The sequence below is a fragment of the Nerophis lumbriciformis genome, linkage group LG25, assembly GCF_033978685.3.
Source record: "Nerophis lumbriciformis linkage group LG25, RoL_Nlum_v2.1, whole genome shotgun sequence".
NCBI classification, from domain to species: domain Eukaryota; kingdom Metazoa; phylum Chordata; class Actinopteri; order Syngnathiformes; family Syngnathidae; genus Nerophis; species Nerophis lumbriciformis.
In genome coordinates, this window is record NC_084572.2 from 7975001 (window position 1) to 7987500 (window position 12500).

Here is a 12500-nt window from a genome sequence, read left to right on the forward strand (position 1 = left end):
GTGCAAGTTAAAACTCTACTATGCAAAGCCAAAGCCATACATTTATATATATATATATATATATATATATATATATATATATATATATATATATATATATATATATATCATACTTGCCAACCCTCCCGGATTTTCCGGGAGACTTCCGAAATTCAGCGCCTCTCCCGAAAACCTCCCGGGACAAATTTTCTCCCGAAAATCTCCCGAAATTCAGGCGGACCTGAGTGACATGTCGACAGCCTGTATTCACGTCCGCTCTCCCACAATATAAACAGTGTGCCTGCCCAATCACGTTATAACTGTAGAATGATGGAGGGCGAGTTCTTGGTTTCTTATGTGAGTTTATTGTTAGGCAGTTTCATTAACGTCCTCCCAGCGCGGTAACAACACACAACAACAGCAGTCACGTTTCCGTCTACCGTAAAGCAGTTTGTCTGCCGTAAACAGCAAAGTTGTGACACTCTTAAACAGGACAATACTGCCATCTACTGTACATGCATATGTGACAATAACATCTACGGCTTTTAGAGAGTGCAGTGCACAACTGCGCACACAACAAGGAGACGAAGCAGAATGCATCATCAGAGAGGGTGTTCAGCATGGTTAGAAAAATAGTGACAGAGAATAGAACAAAGATGGACAATTCAAACCTTAACTCAACAATGAGTAGATGAGTGTTATGTGTGTGTATATGTGTAAATAAATGAACACTGAAATTCAAGTATTTCTGTTATTTATATATATATATATATATATATATATATATATATATATATGAAATACTTGACTTGGTGAATTCTAGCTGTAAATATACTCCTCCCCTCCAAACCACACCCCCCAACCTCCCGAAATCAGAGGTCTCAATTTATATATATACCTATAAATCGGAGGTCTCAATATATATATATATATATATATATATATATATATATATAAATAAGAGAAATACTTGAATTTCAGTGCTCATTTATTTACACATATACACACACATAACACTCATCTACTCATTGTTGAGTTAAGGTTTGAATTGACCATCCTTGTTCTATTCTCTGTCACTATTTTTCTAACCATGCAGAAAAACTTAAACTTGTATTTAAGTACTTTTGAACAAATGTTTTTTCACTTTATGAAATGATGCCGTCCAATTGCAGTAGTCTAAATCTTCGATCAAAGTTTTGCTACTGGGTTACGCTAATGGTAAGGAACTATTTTCAGTGGCGCTGTGACTGCTGAGAGCTAACTAGCGTATGCTGCTGTATTGACATAACTCAGCGTTGGTAATGACCTACGCAGATCCCAAATACACAACAACAGGTATGTAGAAGGTATGAAACGTTGGTTTTGCATAATAGGTCCCCTTTAAGTAAGATTGGCATCTTTCTGTGTAAATAACTCATTTCACAATGTGTATATATCTGCGGCTTATAGTCCGGTGCGGCTTATATATGTCACGACGTGTACTATGGTGGGGTTTGTTTTCCCGAGATGCAAGAGAACTGGACCGGACATGGCGTGAAGGTAAATACATGTTTAATTCTTACTATAAAAAGGAACAAACAAAAGGCGAACAAACCTGGCTATGAAACAAAAAACTAGCACAAGGGCAAAACTATGGACATGAAGTAAATACACTTACTGTGGCATGGCATGAAGCATAAACTATAGTATCATAGGGTAACAAGGGTAGCATGGGTATCAGCAGATAGTAAAGGTAATGTCGCCAGGACAACCAACTGAAAATGACAGGCTTAAATAGTAGTGACATGATTAACACAGGTGCGTGAGTCCAAAACGTGAAACAGGTGAAACTAATAAGTTGTCATGAAGTAAATACACTTATTGTGGCATGGCATGAAGCATAAACTATAGTATCATAGGGTAACAAGGGTAGCATGGGTATTAGCAGATAGTAAAGGTAATGTCGCCAGGACAACCAACTGAAAATGACAGGCTTAAATAGTAGTGACATGATTAACACAGGTGCGTGAGTCCAAAACGTGAAACAGGTGAAACTAATAAGTTGTCATGGAAACAAAACAAACAAGAGAGCACAAACAGGAACTAAAAAGAGTCCAAAAACTAAACAGAACATAGCCAAACAAAACATGATCAAAAGACATATGGAATAAAATGTCTTCTAAAATGTTATGCATATTAGTAAACTTGTATTTAATCAATTTTTAACAAATGTTTATTCACTTTAGGAAATGATGCTCTCCAATGGCAGTAGTCTAAATCTCCGATCAAAGTTCTCCACTGGCTTATGCTAACGTTAAGGAACTATTTTCAGTGGCGCAGTGACTGCAGAGAGCTAAATGACGTACGCTGCTGTGTCGGCATAACTCAGTGACCTACGCAGATCCCAAATACACAACAACCGGTACGTAAAATGGACGGAAAGTTGGGTTTGCGTAATAGGGCCCCTTTAAGTAAGATTGGCATGTTTTTCCCGCCACGGTGGTTGGACCCGAGGGTCTGTCTCGTGCACTAGATAAGTTCTGCAAGACACTTTTGATTGATTGAATTGATTGATTGCAACTTTTATTAGTAGATTGCACAGTGAAGTACATATTCCGTACAATTGACCACTAAATGGTAACACCCCAATAAGTTTTTACACTTGTTTAAGTCGGATGATACAGATATATACTATCATCATAATACAGTCATCACACAAGATAATCACATTGAATTATTTACATTATTTACAATCCGGGGTGTGGGGGGGGGGGTTTGGTTTGGTTGATATCAGCACTTCAGTCATCAACAATTGAGAACAGAGAAATGGACATTGAAACAGTGTAGGTGTGACTTGGTAGGATATGTACAGCAAGTAGTGGACATAGATAGAGAGATCAGAAAGCATAAGAATAAGTATCTACATCTGATTATTTACATTTGATTATTTCTGACTTGCCAACCCTCCCGAATTTTCCGGGAGACTCCCGAAATTCAGCGCCTCTCCCGAAAACCTCCCGGGACAAATATTCTCCCGAAAATCTCCCGATTTTCAGCCGGAGCTGGAGGCCACGCCCCCTACAGCTCCATGCGGACCTGAGTGAGGACAGCCTTTTTTCACGACGGAGGACAACAGGGTGACAAGAACTAAATCATCCAGACTAGAGATAAATTGTATTATTATGTTTATCTTACCTAAAAATAAATATATTTATTAATTAAAAAAAAAAAAATACTAAATTCATTTTTGCTATATTTTGCTAAAAACATAAAAATTATCATTATCTTTTTATTTTTTTTTTTTGACTCCTTCTTACGTCCAGCCATAGAATTATACCGGTACATTAAAATAAACATATTTGAAATAATACATTTGAAATTATCATAATAATTCATTTAAAATTACCATATTTAATTATTTAAAAAATGGCTTGTTTATCAACAACTTTAGCATTTTATTCATTACATTTTGAAGCTCTCAGAAGCCAAGTTATGTTATATTCATGTTATCTTTATGCAAGTTTGAAGAATCAATTATCTAAATACAGTTTTGTTTGTATATTTTCAGGATGTATATATATATATATATATATATATATATATATTGTTGCGTTTTGGACCAGTTGTTCCTCCCAGGGAATTCAAGTCACAAGTCGCTCCCAAGCTCTTTACGACACTTAAAGCTGAGTAGAAAAACCACCAGAGACAGAATAGGTATTTTGTAATATATTTGCAAAGCTTTGCAGATATACATTGAGACCAGTCCAGCATAGAACATTCAATCGCGCCGCCAAGATGGTCTGCCCCCCCCTTGAAAAACCCTCTCCCCTCTTAAGTCTCTCTTCCTCCCACCCTCGCAGTCTTGTCCCTCCAGCCAAAACACATGCCCATTGTCCTCCGCACCTGGACATAAGGCTAGATAAGAGAAAGGAGTATCTCTCTTTCTTACATTCCTCACTCAAGGTTTAAGCACACAGTATGTTGCAGACAACCAAAAGACCACAATTGGAAGAAAAACACTAGCTGTTTTGTAATATGATTATGAAATGAAAAGAAGTAACACTTAAATACGGATATATGTAAATATCTGCTTCCGACAATATATATATATATATATATATATATATATATATATATATATATATATATATATATATATATATATATATATGTATGAAATACTTGACTTGGTGAATTCTAGCTGTCAATATACTCCTCCCCTCTTAACCACGCCCCCGACCACGCCCCGCCCCACCCCCCGACCACGCCCCCACCCCCACCTCCCGAAATCGGAGGTCTCAAGGTTGGCAAGTATGGATTATTTACAATCCGGGGAGGTGGGATGTGGAAGGGAGGGTGTTAGTTTAGGGTTGAAGTTGCCTGGAGGTGTGCGTTGGTCCCCAGCTTCTGCCGGAGGAGGGGATAGAGGACACCTCCCTCTTGGTCCTCAGTTTGAAGCGAGGCTGCCGGTGCCGAGGTCTCTGAATGGTAGGGCGACCGTGGAGCGCTAGGTTGCAGCAGTTTGGGTCTGAAGGAGCCTCTGCTTACAAAACAACAGCTTGCTCTCTTTGATTTAAAAGCACAAGTTATCTGGATGTACTTTGCCCTTCCCAGCCTCAGATGAATTCACATGCCAACGCATCCCTGCGCTTTTCCCCGTGTGTCGTCAGGGCAGATTTACACCCTGTTCCTTCGGTATATTCATTTAATACTAATTGCCCCCCCCACCTGTCCTTGTGTAACCCCAAGCGGCCTCTGCAGAATTCAGCCGAGTGACTCGTTGAGATGGACGTAATGAGACAGGTCCATGCAGGCTGGGAGATGGCGGCCGGGCCATAAACAAGGTGAAAAGCAATCAGGTGAGGGCGGGCTGCAAGTCTCAAGAGGAGAGCGGGCGGAGACAAAGACAAAGACATGATTTTCACCATGGAAATGACATTTTGCTTCCAGTCGGCTCTCGTTTTATTTTTTTTTACGCTCGTCCTTATGTGAGTAACAGCTCACCTTATATCATACCTTTTGTAATTACAGGTATATGCTACACACCTGTATACATTTGATTGATGGTATTAATAGGCCTGGGCCCACGATATATTGACCTGCAAATTATTGCCGATGAACAATATTATTGCCATTTTTTTTTTTTTTAAACAAAATACACCACATGGCAACACATGATAATAATAATAATAATGCAAGCACACCCTTTCAAATGCAATTAGCTTGTATTTCTCCTATATTGCAACATTGTTATTGAAATGTAACCTTTGAAATACCACGTTAAATACAACAAAAAATATATAAAAATTAAATATACTCTGTAAAGAAAATGTTGCACTTGAATGAATAAATAAATAAATCACAACTTCAAGCACATATATATAATGTAGAAACAGACACCGTCATAACAATATGTAATATGTACAATATACACACTGCAAGTATATATATAATGTAGTAACAGACACCTTCATAACAATATGTAATATGTACAATATACACACTGCAAGTATATATATATATATATATATATATATATATATATATGTATATATATATTATATATATATATAATGTAGTAACAGACACCTTCATAACAATATGTAATATGTACAATATATACACTGCAAGTATATATATAATGTAGTAACAAACACCTTCATAACAATATGTAATATGTACAATATATACACTGCAAGTATATATATATACAAAATGTAGTAACAGACACCTTCATAACAATATGTAATATGTACAATATACACACTGCAAGTATATACAGGTAAAAGCCAGTAAATTAGAATATTTTGAAAAACTTGATTTATTTCTGTAATTGCATTCAAAAGGTGTAACTTGTACATTATATTTATTCATTGCACACAGACTGATGCATTCAAATGTTTATTTCATTTAATTTTGATGATTTGAAGTGGCAACAAATGAATATCCAAAATTCCGTGTGTCACAAAATTAGAATATTACTTAAGGCTAATACAAAAAAGGGATTTTTAGAAATGTTGGCCAACTGGAAAAGTATGAAAATGAAAAATATGAGCATGTACAATACTCAATACTTGGTTGGAGCTCCTTTTGCCTCAATTACTGCGTTAATGCGGCGTGGCATGGAGTCGATGAGTTTCTGGCACTGCTCAGGTGTTATGAGAGCCCAGGTTGCTCTGATAGTGGCCTTCAACTCTTCTGCATTTTTGGGTCTGGCATTCTGCATCTTCCTTTTCACAATACCCCACAGATTTTCTATGGGGCTAAGGTCAGGGGAGTTGGCGGGCCAATTTAGAACAGAAATACCATGGTCCGTAAACCAGGCACGGGTAGATTTTGCGCTGTGTGCAGGCGCCAAGTCCTGTTGGAACTTGAAATCTCCATCTTCATAGAGCAGGTCAGCAGCAGGAAGCATGAAGTGCTCTAAAACTTGCTGGTAGACGGCTGCGTTGACCCTGGATCTCAGGAAACAGAGTGGACCGACACCAGCAGATGACATGGCACCCCAAACCATCACTGATGGTGGAAACTTTACACTAGACTTCAGGCAACGTGGATCCTGTGCCTCTCCTGTCTTCCTCCAGACTCTGGGACCTCGATTTCCAAAGGAAATGCAAAATTTGCATGGTTGGGTGATGGTTTGGGGTGCCATGTCATCTGCTGGTGTCGGTCCACTCTGTTTCCTGAGATCCAGGGTCAACGCAGCCGTCTACCAGCAAGTTTTAGAGCACTTCATGCTTCCTGCTGCTGACCTGCTCTATGGAGATGGAGATTTCAAGTTCCAACAGGACTTGGCGCCTGCACACAGCGCAAAATCTACCCGTGCCTGGTTTACGGACCATGGTATTTCTGTTCTAAATTGGCCCGCCAACTCCCCTGACCTTAGCCCCATAGAAAATCTGTGGGGTATTGTGAAAAGGAAGATGCAGAATGCCAGACCCAAAAACGCAGAAGAGTTGAAGGCCACTATCAGAGCAACCTGGGCTCTCATAACACCTGAGCAGTGCCAGAAACTCATCGACTCCATGCCACGCCGCATTAACGCAGTAATTGAGGCAAAAGGAGCTCCAACCAAGTATTGAGTATTGTACATGCTCATATTTTTCATTTTCATACTTTTCAGTTGGCCAACATTTCTAAAAATCCCTTTTTTGTATTAGCCTTAAGTAATATTCTAATTTTGTGACACACGGAATTTTGGATTTTCTTTTGTTGCCACTTCAAATCATCAAAATTAAATGAAATAAACATTTGAATGCATCAGTCTGTGTGCAATGAATAAATATAATGTACAAGTTACACCTTTTGAATGCAATTACTGAAATAAATCAAGTTTTTCAAAATATTCTAATTTACTGGCTTTTACCTGTATATAATGTAGTAACAGACACCTTCATAACAATATGTAATATGTACAATATACACACTGCAAGTATATATATAATGTAGTAACAGACACCTTCATAACAATATGTAATATGTACAATATACACACTGCAAGTATATATATAATGTAGTAACAGACACCTTCATAACAATATGTAATATGTACAATATATACACTGCAAGTATATATAATGTAGTAACAGACACCTTCATAACAATATGTAATATGTGCAATATACACACTGCAAGTATGTATATATATATATATATATATATATATATATATATATATATATATATATATACAATGTAGTAACAGACACCTTCATAAAAATATGTAATATGTACAATATTTACCATAGTTTGATCATTTTAATCACTAATCGGGACTGATTTCTTCCGCGCATTGATTTCCGTTTCCATATCAACGCACTTCCGACTTCTGGCAACAAATGTGTGTTCCTACTTCAGGAAAAAAAATGCGTGTGTGTGTTTTCTAATCATGGCAGACTTGGTAACAGACAACAAAAACGACTATTTCTGGACAAATGAGGGGTCACAACCTTATCTTTTTGAAGCTGAACATACTGAGGACAAAATACTGCTTATAGAAGCCAGCGCGAAGGAAGAGTGAGACGTTGGAGCAGACGAAAGCCGAGAGAGTGAGGTGAAAGTGGGTCAAAGCGGCAAAATGTGGAATTTGAAGCCAAGCTTTTTTGACATAAATGGAGTGCTAACCCAAGTATGATAATATGTTTTTCACTCAGTACAGATCGGTGTCCTATCACAGTGTTGTGCATTACAAACTCAAACGCCTTTCAAGTTGTCGCAGAAGCTAGCTCATCTCTTTCCGTAGTTAGCTTTCACGGCTAATACCGTAGCACGCCAATGTATTAGTTCGCTAGAAAAATAGTTCCTCTGTTCACTCTTACAATAACAACGTTGCTACAGTTTGTTATTATGCAGGTTATATAACATAAATGAAGTATTATTGGCAGTTTTTGAATGCATTTTTAAAGTCATTTAGAGGTAGCCAGCAAGAATGAGACGATTTTTATAAGTTAAAATGCAAAAAAAAAACTTTTCTCTCATAATGATTGTGAATGATTAGCAAATTTTCCCCCAAAAAGTGCAGTTCCCCTTTAAATGGTTGCATGTTTGAGACCCCCTGCGCTCATCTACTTTATTATAGTTTAATAAAGTACTCCACTTTTCATATAAATTGATTCTTTTTATTGACTTTTGTAAAAACCTAACAGCCCCGCTTCCGCCTGAGAAGAAGCCGGCTGTGCGCTAATAACGATGTAAAAACCAGGACTTGATGGCCCCCAGCGGGCAGATGTAACCCGTCTGACAAGACTCCAAATATTGCTATCAGGGGGTCTGGGAACATTTTAATTTCTAATAGTGCTTCAGCAAATACCCTTCTGAAAACTTTCCAAACAAGGACACAGCATGTGGAGCATTTCCCAGCATGCACCTGTCACATACTGTATGTGGTGAAATCCTGAGCCTTGGAATGGTGCACACAATTATGCACCATTTACAACTACATGAATGGGTGAACGCTCCAATGCTGACAGAATGAAGTATGAATGTAAGAATAGCTTTGAATGTTGAAGAGTTTGAATTTCCAGGAAAACCGGAATTTGGTTTGGAACTTGGGAAAGTGTTAGTTGGATGAGTGGAATGTGTTGATGTTTGAATAGGTTGAAAAATGTGGAAATTGTGGAAGTTTAAAAAATGGACAATTCATTTTGAATGGGGAAAATGTCCCTAAAAAAAACTGGGAATTCTTGGAAGTCCGGGAATTTGTTTTAAATTGTTGAAGGAGCGCACAGAATTTTGAACAGGCTGAATATTTTGTAATTGAAACGTTTTAAATTAGATGAACAATTTAGAAGTTGTGGAACTTGGAAAAATGTCCCAATCATTTCAACGGGAATTTCCTGAAAATTTCGGGAAAAGCGGGATTTCTTTGAAAAATGTTGAAAGACTTGAATGTTGTGAATGAGTTGAAATGGTTGGTGTTGGAAATTTTCAAATCGGTCGAGAAATGTTGAAGTAGTAACATTTTTAATTGAGAAATGGTATGAAGGAATTCCAGGAATTTCGGGAAAACCGGGAATTTTTCCAGTTCAAAAAACAACTTCGTTTTTTTGTTGTTATTAAGAGGAAGGTTTGGATGGTTGAACGGTTAAAGTGGGTTGAAAAATGTGGAAGGAGTAGTCGCCACAAAAAAGGGTTTGAAAAAAAGGTAATTCTGGGGATTCCTGGAATTTTTTTTAACTTGAAAAAATTATAGTTAGAATTTGTTGGAATAGGTTGAAAAATGTGGAAATTGTGGAAGTTTAAAAAATGGACAATTCATTTTAAATGGGGAAAATGTCCCTAAAAAAACTGGGAATTCTTGGAAATCCGGGAATTTGTTTTAAATTGTTAAAGGAGAGCACAGAATTTTGAACAGGCTGAATATTTTGTAATTGAAACGTTTTAAATTAGATGAACAATTTAAAAGTTGTGGAACTTGGAAAAATGTCCCAATCATTTCAACGGGAATTTCCTGAAAATTTCGGGAAAAGCGGGATTTCTTTGAAAAATGTTGAAAGACTTGAATGTTGTGAATGAGTTGAAATGGTTGGTGTTGGAAATTTTCAAATCGGTCGAGAAATGTTGAAGTAGTAACATTTTTAATTGAGAAATGGTATGAAGGAATTCCAGGAATTTCGGGAAAACCGGGAATTTTTCCAGTTCAAAAAACAACTTCGTTTTTTTGTTGTTATTAAGAGGAAGGTTTGGATGGTGGAACGGTTAAAGTGGGTTGAAAAATGTGGAAGGAGTAGTCGCCACAAAAAAGGGTTTGAAAAAAAGGTAATTCTGGGGATTCCTGGAAATTTTTTTAACTTGAAAAAATTATAGTTAGAATTTGTTGGAATAGTTTGAATAGGTTGAAAAATGTGGGAATTGTGGAAGTTTAAAAAATAGACAATTCATTTTGAATGGGGAAAATGTCCCTAAAAAAACTGGGAATTCTTGGAAATATAATTTTGAACAGGGTGAATATTTTGGAGTTGAATGATCCATTCATTTCAATGGGGATTTCATTGGAATTTGGGAATTTCGAGAAGAGCGGGAATTTTTTGGAACACGTTAAAAGACTTAAATATTGAAATGGTTGGTGTTGGGATTTTTCAAATCGGTCGAGAGATTTTGAAGTAGTAACATTTTTAATTGAAAAATGGTATCAAGTTATTCCAGGAATTTCAGGAAAACTGGGAATTTTTCCAGTTCAAAAAACAACTTTGTTTTTTTTGTTTTTATTAAGAGGAAGGTTTGGACGGTGGAACGGTTGAAGTGGGTTGAAAAATGTGGAAGGAGTAGTCGCCAGAAAAAAGGGTTTGAAAAAACTGAATTCTAAGGAATTCCTAGAATTATTTTGAACTTGGAAAAATGATTGTTTTAATTTCCAGGATGAGTGGAATATGTTGAATGGTTTGAATAGGTTGAACAATGTGGAAATTGTGGAAGTTTAAAAAATGGACAATTCATTTTAAATGGGGAAAATGTCCCTAAAAAAACTGGGAATTCTTGGAAATCCGGGAATTTGTTTTAAATTGTTAAAGTAGAGCACAGAATTTTGAACAGGCTGAATATTTTGTAATTGAAACGTTTTAAATTAGATGAACAATTTAGAAGTTGTGGAACTTGGAAAAATGTCCCAATCATTTCAACGGGAATTTCCTGAAAATTTCGGGAAAAGCGGGATTTCTTTGAAAAATGTTGAAAGACTTGAATGTTGTGAATGAGTTGAAATGGTTGGTGTTGGAAATTTTCAAATCGGTCGAGAAATGTTGAAGTAGTAACATTTTTAATTGAGAAATGGTATGAAGGAATTCCAGGAATTTCGGGAAAACCGGGAATTTTTCCAGTTCAAAAAACAACTTCGTTTTTTTGTTGTTATTAAGAGGAAGGTTTGGATGGTGGAACGGTTGAAGTGGGTTGAAAAATGTGGAAGGAGTAGTCGCCACAAAAAAGGGTTTGAAAAAAAGGTAATTCTGGGGATTCCTGGAATTTTTTTTAACTTGAAAAAATTATAGTTAGAATTTGTTGGAATAGTTTGAATAGGTTGAAAAATGTGGAAATTGTGGAAGTTTAAAAAATGGACAATTCATTTTAAATGGGGAAAATGTCCCTAAAAAAACTGGGAATTCTTGGAAATATAATTTTGAACAGGGTGAATATTTTGGAGTTGAAACGGTTTAAATTAGATGAAAAATGTGGGAGTTGTGGAACTTGGAAAAATGATCCATTCATTTCAATGGGAATTTCATTGGAATTTGGGAATTTCGAGAAGAGCGGGAATTTTTTGGAACACGTTAAAAGACTTAAATATTGAAATGGTTGGTGTTGGGATTTTTCAAATCGGTCGAGAGATTTTGAAGTAGTAACATTTTTAATTGAAAAATGGTATCAAGTTATTCCAGGAATTTCGGGAAAACTGGGAATTTTTCCAGTTCAAAAAACAACTTCGTTTTTTTTTGTTTTTATTAAGAGGAAGGTTTGGACGGTGGAACGGTTAAAGCGGGTTGAAAAATGTGGAAGGAGTAGTCGCCACAAAAAAGGGTTTGAAAAAAATGGAATTCTGGGGATTCCTGAAATTTTTTTGAACTTGGAAATGTGGGAATATCGGAAAAAGCGGGAATTTTTTCACTTCAAAAAACAACTTTGTTTTGTGTCCTGATTAAGAGGAATGTTTTGACGATGAAACGGTTGAAGTGGGTTGAAAAATGTGGGAGGAGTAGTCGCCAGAAAAAAGGGTCAAAAAAGGGTTTGAAAAAAAAAAGAATTTTGGAATTTCTATAATTTTTTTGAACTTTATTTCAAAGAGGAATATTTGATGTGAAGTAATTTAGGCCTTAAATAGGTCAATAATTCATAACAGCATTATTTAAATAGATTATTATTTTTGAGCAATGATTCTTTTCTAAAAAAAAAAAAGAAAAAAAAGGGGGATCTGAAGGTAAAACAAATATGTTTTGAAAATAAAGAAATATCAAAAATGGGCCTTGCCGGCTTTGATTTTTCAGTGTTTTTTTTTTTATGTTTAGAAAAAAGTCATTGCTCAAAAAATAATAATCAATTTAAATAATGTTATG

General features: G+C 36.3%; 1 long non-coding RNA gene across 2 annotated transcripts in view; it reads left to right on the top strand.

Annotated features, from left to right (window-relative positions):
* LOC133621988 (uncharacterized) overlaps positions 1-12500 on the top strand; it is a 56756-nt gene that overhangs the window by 37715 nt on the left and 6541 nt on the right. Inside the window, exon 3 of one of the 2 annotated variants that reach the window (XR_009817725.1) lies at positions 4708-5287. The exons of the other annotated variant lie outside the window; for it this stretch is intronic. This is a non-coding gene — a long non-coding RNA (uncharacterized lncRNA). Of the gene's footprint in view, positions 1-4707; positions 5288-12500 lie in introns of those variants that run through there. 2 annotated transcript variants of the gene reach the window in all.